The 9286-nt window shown below is 55.9% G+C and overlaps 1 long non-coding RNA gene across 1 annotated transcript; it reads left to right on the top strand.

Moving 5' to 3' along the window:
• Positions 1-723: 723 nt before the first annotated feature.
• On the top strand, positions 724-9028 carry LOC119002928 (uncharacterized). Its single transcript, XR_005069838.1, has 3 exons — positions 724-808; positions 7406-7470; positions 8082-9028. It is a non-coding gene; the product is annotated as an uncharacterized LOC119002928 (long non-coding RNA).
• Positions 9029-9286: the final 258 nt, after the last annotated feature.

The raw sequence follows: 9286 nt of genomic DNA on the forward strand, positions 1-9286 counted from the left end.
AGCTGCAAAGGAGGCTGGGAAATGTCTTAGCTGTGTGTCCGGGAGGAAAAGGAAGTGTGGTTTGGTGAATACGTAGCAGCCGCTGTTGAGTATATTTGTTCATCACCACATACCGATTGCGTCTATGCTGCGTGCCGGGTCATTGGCTAGGTACTGAGACACACAGGTGACTATGTCCCCATCCCCTTCTCCAAGGAGCTTTCAGGTTCAACTTCTAGCTCCGTTGCTGACTAGCTCTGTGACCTTGGGTAAATTATTCAACCCCATTCAGCTTCAATTTTTCCAGCTGTGGAATGAGGGTAGTAATACCAGCCTATAAGAGAACTGGTGAGGATTAAATGAGGTGATAATTGTAAAACCAGAAACCCGATGCCTGCTTCCTGGTCAGGGTCAAACAGAGGGCAGCTGTGGACATGGGAGGCATGAGCAGGTGGGCACTGAGGTAGGGGAAGCAGGAGCCTCATGTCCCAGAGCTATCCCCCCAACCCCACGTCTGGGGCCTCACTTCTTAGCTTCCCAGTAAGGCAGCCTAAGTAAGATTTAGGGCTGAGAAATTTTAAGAGAGGATGGAGGTTTCTGGCATCTTCTGTTAGGCCAGGGCTTTGGGCAAACTCTGAAGTGACCTGTCCCTTCTCGGGTGCCCAGCCGGCCACCTCTTGGACCCCCCTCTCTCTCCCTCTGCTCCCTCTGACCTTCCTTGCCAACTCTCCCTCCCTCCCAGTCCAGCTGAACGGATCTGACTCCCCTTAGTGATGTTCCTCCCACTCAGACATGCCCGCGGACCGACATTTTTCCTCCAAACTTACAGGTACAGACGAGGGTCCCTTTGGGGAGACCTTGAACTGCCTGCCAAGTGCTCTGAGCAGCCCGCTTGCTGGGAGATGGGGAGAGGGGAAGGGAGGCTGGAGGCCCTGGGAGGGAGGAGGTGGGAGGCCACACCAGGATGTTAGGCTGAGCCAGACAGCCCTTCCAGAATCAAGAACAGATGGCAGGGAGGTTTCCAAATCCATTTGGAAGTGATTGTCCGGGTGAGAGGGTTTTGAGCTCCCTGGGGGGTGAGAGGATCGTATTTCACCCTTGCAAATGGAGAGAAACAGAATTGTCCTCCTGACCCTTTGTCGTGTTTGGGTGGCACGTCTCATCATTCAGAGACGGCTACATGATCCTTGTCTGATCCCAGGGTACCTTGCCCAGTGTGGGATAGAAGCACTGAAGTGTTCCCACTCGACAAGGAAGTAAAGGGGCCAAGAGAGGGGACCAGGTGGGAAGGCTGTGCTCCGCTCCCCAGGGCCTGTCCCGAGGAAGCGCCCATGTGCTCATTGCTTCGCTGAGCGGGCCCCGGGTGCTGTGCGCTCAGGAATCAGGCAGTGGGCGGGCGTGGAGGTGTAGACGGGCACTCCAACAAGCAGGTGATGAGGCCTGGAATCAGACAGCAGTCCCCGTGCCTGCCGTGCCCCTGTGCTGGTAGGTTTCCCAGGAGAGCCTGAGAAGGGACCCGAGCTATAGAAGCTTCTCGTGCTCAGGGAGATGCAGGTTTTTCACACGGACGTCTCTGAAATCAGGGTGTGTTTTCAGGTCGGCACAGGTTCGTTGTTTCATTAGCAGCCTTTCCCTTTCCAGTTGGTACCTAAAACTGTCGTGTGAACGGGGCTGCTGACAAGGCCAGGGCTGGGGCCCGGCCATCGCTCCGCTCAGTTGTACTGGGAGCTGATGTCTGTGGAATGCACGTCGTGTGCTGGGCTCCGCTGTAGCCCCTTCACATGGGTCACCTCATGGATGCCTGGTGATACTGTGTGGCATACCACACTGTGGATGTGAACCCGAGACATAGAGAGGTGACGGGACTTGCCCGAGGCCCCTGAGCACATAAGTGGAGGATCCTGGTCAGGAAGCCCAGCCGGTCTGGCTGCACGGCCCACGCTACCCCTGGACCCACAGGGGAGAGCGGGGGATCCCACTGGGAGTTGGCTGGTGGGTCGGGTCATCTAATGGGTTCCGATGTTATTTTTTTATTTTTAATTTTCTTATTCTCCCCCAAGGGCATGCTGACTGATTTTAGAGGAGGGAGAGAAACATCACTGTGAGAGAGAAGTACTTTGGCCGCCTCCCGTACACACCCTGACTGGGGTCCACGCCTGTAACCCAGGCATGTGCCCTGCCCAGGAACGGAGGCCGGGACCTTTGGGTTTACGAGACAACACTCCGACCAGCTGAGCCACAGTGGCCAGGGCTCTGTTATTCCTTTGTGAGGCAGCAGAACTCTTTGTTCCCAGTGTCCCTGGGTTGAACCGGGGGTGAGGGAGGGGCAGGAACCTGGCCTTCTCAACCTCTCTTCCCTGTCTTGAAACTCCCTAAAGTTGTCTCTGTGAGCGTGTTTCTCAACCTAATTTTCATTATTTCCTCTCTAGGAGCTTTTTTGGGGATTTCCCCCTCAATCGCTCCCTTTGTGAAACTTTATTTCTGCAGATACTCTTTACTACTGTTTATGTGCTGTGTGCATACCTGCACTTCACACCTAAAAAGAGTCAATATTTCCCACACTCTCGGAACCAACTTTTGCGCTTGGGGCGATACTGCCCCCATTCAGAATCCGCACTCGCAGGCCCCCGGGGCCACAGAGGTGGAGAAAGCGGGGGTGTGGCCTGGTTCTCAGCCCCAGTTACACATGGAACCCCCTGGGGAGGGTTGAGAACATGCCTGGACCCCAGCCCAAAGAGGCCGACTCGATTGGTGAGGGGGTCCCAGGCATACTTAAAACGCCTGAACACACTTCATTTGGGGGGCCGGCTTTAGGTGTATAGAAAGATTGGGCAGAAAGTGCGAGAGTTCCTGTACTGCCCCTCCTCCCAGTCTCCCCTATTATGAACATCTTGCACTGGTGTCACACATTTGTCACAACTGACAAACCCATACTAATATATTACTACTAACTGAGGCCCACAGTTCACATCAGGGTTTACTCTGCCGGTCGCCCATTCTGTGGGTTGTACCAAATGCACAGTCTGTGCCCGCCTTCACCGAATCAGGCAGAGCGGTTTCACTGCCCGGCAAGTCCCCCTTGCTGTACCCACTCATCCCTCCCCTTCCCCCAACCCCCTGCCACCACTAAGCTTTTTACTCTTTGGTTTTACATTTTCCCGGGGCGGCACATAGTGGGAATCATTCAGTATGTAGCCTCGGGGCCTTCGCACAGGCTGTTCCCTCTGCCTGAAACGCTCTTCCCCTGCACATCTGCTTGGCTCACTCTCTCACCTCCTTTGGGTGTTTTTCAAATGTCATGTCCTCAAAGAGGCCTTTCCCACCCATCCTATTTATTTGCACCCCCACTTCCCTATGGCTCTCCCCGCCCTTCTTTCTGGCTTTGCCGTTCTGAAGTGCTGTGGAACTTATCAAATATCTTTGTTTTCATCACCTGTTCTTTACCCATCTGACACTAGACTGTGTGCTCCACAAGCACACAGGGGCATCTGTCTGTTCTGTGGAGTGGCGTACAGGAGGTGTTGAATCCGTTGAAAGAATGCAGGCACGTACTAGGTAGGGGCTCAGTGACTCCACCCCATTCTGCAGGAGAACAATGGAAACTCCAGAGAGGCTGAGTCCCTTGTCCCCAAGCCACACAGCTAGTTAATGAAGAAATCGGGTCTTGGACCTGAGCAGTGTAACTTCAGAGCTGCCCTTCAGCCCCCACGTAGACTGTGGGGATCAGGACCCCTGGGTGGCCCCCCAGCCCCCTGGTCATCATCTCCTGACCTCAAACTCCTTCATTCTTGGCCTCAGCCCCTTGCAGGGTGAATGGGGGCTTGGATGAGACAGCAGGTCTGTCTTAGTGTGAGCTGACCTCACTGGGCTCCTCTGAGACCGGGAGGGTCAGCAATGGGGTGGCCATCCCAGCAATGACCTTGTCCACGCCCCCAGGTCCCAGCCCCCAGGAGGCCTGGTGGGGCCACCTCCAGCCAAGGAGGCTGTCATGTCCTCCACCACTGTCCACATTTGGTGGTGCCCACCCTTCAGGAGGCATTTTCTGCTCCACATTAACATTCTTGGTGTCCCTGGCAGGCAAGAACCTCCTCAGGCTGGGGATCGAGTCCTCTTCAACACGTGTCCCCTCTCTCCTGGGGCTCCCCAGATGGCAGGTGCACGAGGTAGAATATTGCACAATAAATGAAGGGAATGAACATTCCCTGAGACCTCCTGTGTGCCACACGGGCAGTTTTCTGAGATGTGTGATCCTGGTTAATCTTGGTGACGTCCCTCAAGGCGGACGGGCTGTGCTCCCTTTATGGATGAGGGGATGGAGGCTCGGAGCTGCCAGGCTTGTCCGAGTCTGCCTGGGAGAGCCACCTGCCCTGATGGGCCCAGATGGCAGGTGACAGTGCTGGGCCAGGTGGCCCTCAGGCCGGAGCAGCCAGCTGCCCTGGGAGCCCGGCCTCTGACGTAGGCTGGGCTCCATCTGTGTACTCTGGTGAGCCAAAGATGATAAGAGCAAACTCCTGACTGCGAGGTTCCAGATCCGGGAGTCTCCTTTTCGGGAGGGTTTCCACCTGCCTGCTGGAATGAGGTGCGGTTCAGCTCAGAAGCAGGGCACTGGAAAGATATCTGTGACGGGGGGGGGGGGGGGGGGGGGGGGGGGGGGGGGGGGGNGGGGGGAGGGAGTGGGGACCTTCCAGCCTGGGCTGGGTGAGCTGCAGGTCATACCACCTGATATTGATCCCATATTTGGTCAGCCCTGGAGAGAAACAGTCATTCATTTATTTGTTCATTCCTTCAATACGTACTGGGCACTTGCTGTGTGTCAGGAGCTGCGTAAAGCTCTGTGGACACAGCAGGGCACAGAACAGACTCAGGGCCCTGCCCCCATGGGGCCAGGGAGGGAGCAGAGAGAGTTGGGAGGTACTTTATTAGATGGGTAATCAGGGGAGGCTACTCGGAGGAGGTGTCATTTCAGCAGCCGCCCCAGTGAGCGAAGGAGCTGGCCAGGCCAAGATTGAGAGACAGCTCATGACAGCTGATGTCACAGGCTCAGAGATGTGCTAGGCTTGCCCAAGGTTGATCCCACTGGCACCTTCAAGGTGTAGCCCCTCCGCCATCTTTGGTGTGTCCCTGAGCTGGGAAGGAAGGTAAAACCGAGTCCCCCACAGCCTCTGCCATTTTCTGCCTCTAAAGACCCAGATCCAGGCCAGTGTGGCCTTCCAGTGGTGGGGACGGTGGGGTCCATGGGAAGAGGCAGCCCTGTGGCCCAGCAGCTGAATGGCAGACAGCCTGGAGCGGCGTGGTGAACACCAGCCAGGGGCACTGCCCCCCGCCGGGGGCGGGGCCAGTCCTGACAGGCAGGGGCAGGGCTCCCTCCTCATCCTGTCAGCCCTAATCTGGTTCCCAGTGTGCTGAAGACCCACTGTGTGCACAACTGATAGAGATGCTCTTGCCTGGGTCTTTCCACCACTTTACAGGTTGTAAAGCTTTCGTGAATAATAATACTTGTTATTGGCATCTGCTGAGCAAGCTCCGTCTGCAGGCAGAGTCCCCGCTGCGTGCTCGGCGCTGTTTAAGGGTTTTCTGTGTGTTGATTTTGTTTACTCCTCCCAAGTCTCAGTGAGAAGCAGGAAGGCACAGCTCATATGAATTTCATCTCCGGAGGTCAGATCCCAGGCTCTGTGTCACCGTACCCCACAACTGAGCAGGCCTGGTTCCCCTTCTCCCCCGACTCCATCTAAATCCCCTTCCTGGGCCTGGGTGGTGGGGAGGTCTGCATGGGGCTCATACTTTGCGATGTCTGGGGCACGGGTCAGCACTGGGGGCCCCAGAGGGCACTGCCAACCAGAGCCCTGCTCATGTGTCCTCACCATCCCAGGGGGTGTCAGGAGGGTCTGCACCTACTGGGCAACTGCCACACTGGGCTGGGGGCAGGGGCGAGCTGGGCTGCAGTGCCATTTGGCCTGTGAGGGTCCCAGGCCTCCACCTGCCCCACGCCTCACAGGCTGCTCCCTCCCTCCTCGGCTCATGTTTGTGCTGCTCTGGGCAGAGGGAGACCCGAGCACCTCCCTGCAGCTGACCTGTGATTCTCAAGCCAGCCCTGACCTTGACACCTCTGGCCAGAATCGGGTGTTCAGGTGAGGGGTTCTCTGCAGCTCTGAGGCCCCTTAGAAGATGAGAACAGGCTGACAGGGACCAGAGGGGAGGGAATTTCCGGGGGAAAGGGTGAAGGGTTTACAGAAACAAGTATAAAAGACACATGGACAAAAACTAGGGGTGGTGGTGGAAATGGGAGGGAGGCGGGGAGGGCTAGGGAGGTGGGCTGGGATGGGAGTAAAAGACAAAACTGTACTTGAACAACAATTAAAATTTTTAAAAAAAGATGAGGAATGGGGGAGGGAGACATCAGCTGTGTGTGCGCACAGGCACCCTGACCCCCAACACCTCCTTAAAGCCTCCCACTTCACAGACGTGGAAAGAGAGACTCAGAGGAAGCAGAGGGACTTGCCTAAGGTCACACAGCTAATAAAATAACCCGAATCTTTGGGTTGGAGAGTAATTGAGGAGTTCTTAGTCCTCCAAACTAAAGGCAGCCCTGGCCTCAAATACACACTACTGACCATTATCGCCCCTCAGTCCGCAGACCTACTAGTTGCCTGGCGCAGTGCCTGGTGGTCTTGCACATACATGAAGCCCGGTGGGCCCCCAGCTGGGCTCTGGCACTTGTACTAGGTCATTGAGGGAAATGAGTGAGCCACCTGCTAACGGTACAGGTCAGTGGTACCCACCTGCAGTGAGTTTACTCACGTAGGGACTCTTGACAATAGTTGGGGACATTTCTGGTATTATAGTGGGGGAGAAGCCATGGCTGGCTTCTAGGGGACAGGGGCAGAGATGCTGCTAAACCTCCCACAGAGCACAGGTCAGCTCCTAACAGTGAAGTCTAGGGGCTGGTTGAGCAGCCACCAGGATGAGGCAGCTCCAGCCACCAGGATGAGGCAGCTCCCCGGCACTGGCAAGAGTGGGCAGCTGTTAGCTCTCTGGCCTGGAGGACTGAGGGAGGGTGCTGTGTGGACAGGGCTGCAGGGAGGGACCCATAGGAGACATGCCAGCTAGTCATCTATAGCCCCTACACTGAAGGGGAAACTGAGGCTCAGAGAGGGCAACAGAGGAACTTGCCCAACATGCCAGCACTAGGCAGAGGCTGAGCAGGGATTCAAATGCAGGTCACCTGACACCAGCCCCCATCCCTAACCACTACACGGCACGGCCCTCCGGCCTGAAGCATGTGAGTGGCCCTTGCCTGGGCTGCTGACCCGTTCCTGGATCTCCAGTCTCCTATCTCTGTTGGGATGTGGGCTCGGTCCTATTGGCTCTGGAGCTCTGGACAAGGTGGCCTCCTGCCAGGCCTCTTGCACTGTTTCCTTTGTTCCAGCCAAGAGCTGCAGCCCTGGGGCCGGCAGAGCCTCCCCACCTTCCTAGGCCACTGCCTTAGCCAAGGTAAGTGTGCTCCAGCTGCCCTGAGCTCCTAACTCGTTCCAGATTCCCTGCCCAAGGCTGGACGGGCCATGCAGGCCAGGCCCCACTGGGGAGTGTCAACATATCCACATCTGTCTGTGGGCCTCCAGCAAGCCCCACTGGGCTGCCCTCGGAAACCCCTGGCTCCAGCTTTCCCAAACATGTCCAGGTTTACATTCCTGGGCCAGCCCCTGTGGCCCCCAGCCAGGCCCACAAGACCCTCGGGAGCCAGGGGAGGCCTGCCTGCCTGGTGCCTGGCACCTGGTGCGGCCTCACTTGGCCTGGCATGCTCCTGGCAGCTGGATCAGATGACACAGGCCTTTGAGCTCAGCCAACACCACCTCCCAGGTGTCCCATGTGCCTTCCCATGGCCCAGGGTCTCTGCATGCCCTCCTGCCCTGTCCACAGATCCCCTTCCCACACGTCCTCTGGAGCCCCCAGGCATCCCTCGGTCATGCATCTCCCCTGCGTGTGGTGTCTGCGGGTCCTGGGAGTAGACGGCTGGGCCCCAGAGGCCTAGGCCAGGGTTCCCCCTCCCCTCCGTCTGTGTTGCCCTTGTCTCTTCCCCTGTCTGGCCCTCTTCCCCAAATCAGGAGCCACTGGAGGACATGCCCAGCACCTGGTCCCGGGCCCAGCCCACCGTAGGTGCTCAGCAAAACGTTCTGAGTGACTGGATGAACGACAGTGTGTGAGTGAGTGATCACACTTGCGGACCGGGCCTTCCTTATCCCGCCAGGCCCCCAGCGTTGTTGGCAAACACCCTCCCTGGCCCAGGCCGCCTCCGTTTGAGGATTGCCTACAACGCACCAGGCCCTGCACCAGCCTGTCCACAGGTGACTGCACTGCTCCCCAAGCCTCCCTGCATGGCACGCTCGTTCAGGGGCCTCTCGGTTCCCCCTGGTCTTCACTTTGAATAATTTTTAACCTGTAGAAAAGTTACTGTAAGACATTCACCAATTGTTGATATCTTCCTATGTCTTTCTATTCAATTTACATGTTTTATACACTTGTACCTTCACACACACACACACACACACACACACACACACACACACACGCTGTTCCTGTGTCGCTGAGCTTTGAGACAGAGATGTTTCTGGATAACCTTGTTATCCTCAGTACTTCAGAGAATGTCTCCTCTCACACGGATGTTTTTTTACATGACATAATGTAAGTACCAGCTTCAGGACACGTGACACACGATGTAACATTATTCTGTAGGTCACGATGAAATTGCACCCTCACCCCCAGTGATGTTCTTTCCAGTTGTTCTGCTTACCTTGAGCCTGGGGTGCAATCCAGAATCACCCTGGGTACTGGCTGCCCTGTCTCTCTAGTTTCCTAATTTAGACCAGAGTCTGCAAACTTTATTGTAAAGGGCCGGATAATAAATATTTTAGCCTTTACACTCCATAAGGTCTGTAGCAACCATTCAACTCTGCCATGGTATATAAAAAAAAAAGCAGCTATGGACAATATGTAAACAAAGGGGCATGGCTATTTTCCAATAAAACTTTATTGAAACAATTTTCTCATGAACACCTACGTCCCCACCACTTAGATTTTCTCTCTCTCTTTTTAAAGATTTTATTTATTTATCTTTAGAAAGAGGGGAAGGAAGGGAAGGAGAAAGGGAGGGAGAGAAACATCCGTGTGTGAGCGAAACAATTGGTTGCCTCTTTCACGCCCCCAACTGGGGACCTGGCTCACAACCCAGGAACGTGCCCTGACTGGGAATTGAAGCGGTGACCTTTCGGTTTGCAGGCTGGTGCTCAATCCACTGCGCCAGACCAGCCAG

This window comes from Sturnira hondurensis, unplaced genomic scaffold (assembly GCF_014824575.4).
Source record: "Sturnira hondurensis isolate 20B ecotype Veracruz unplaced genomic scaffold, ASM1482457v3 Scaffold0018337, whole genome shotgun sequence".
Classification (NCBI taxonomy): Eukaryota; Metazoa; Chordata; class Mammalia; order Chiroptera; family Phyllostomidae; genus Sturnira; species Sturnira hondurensis.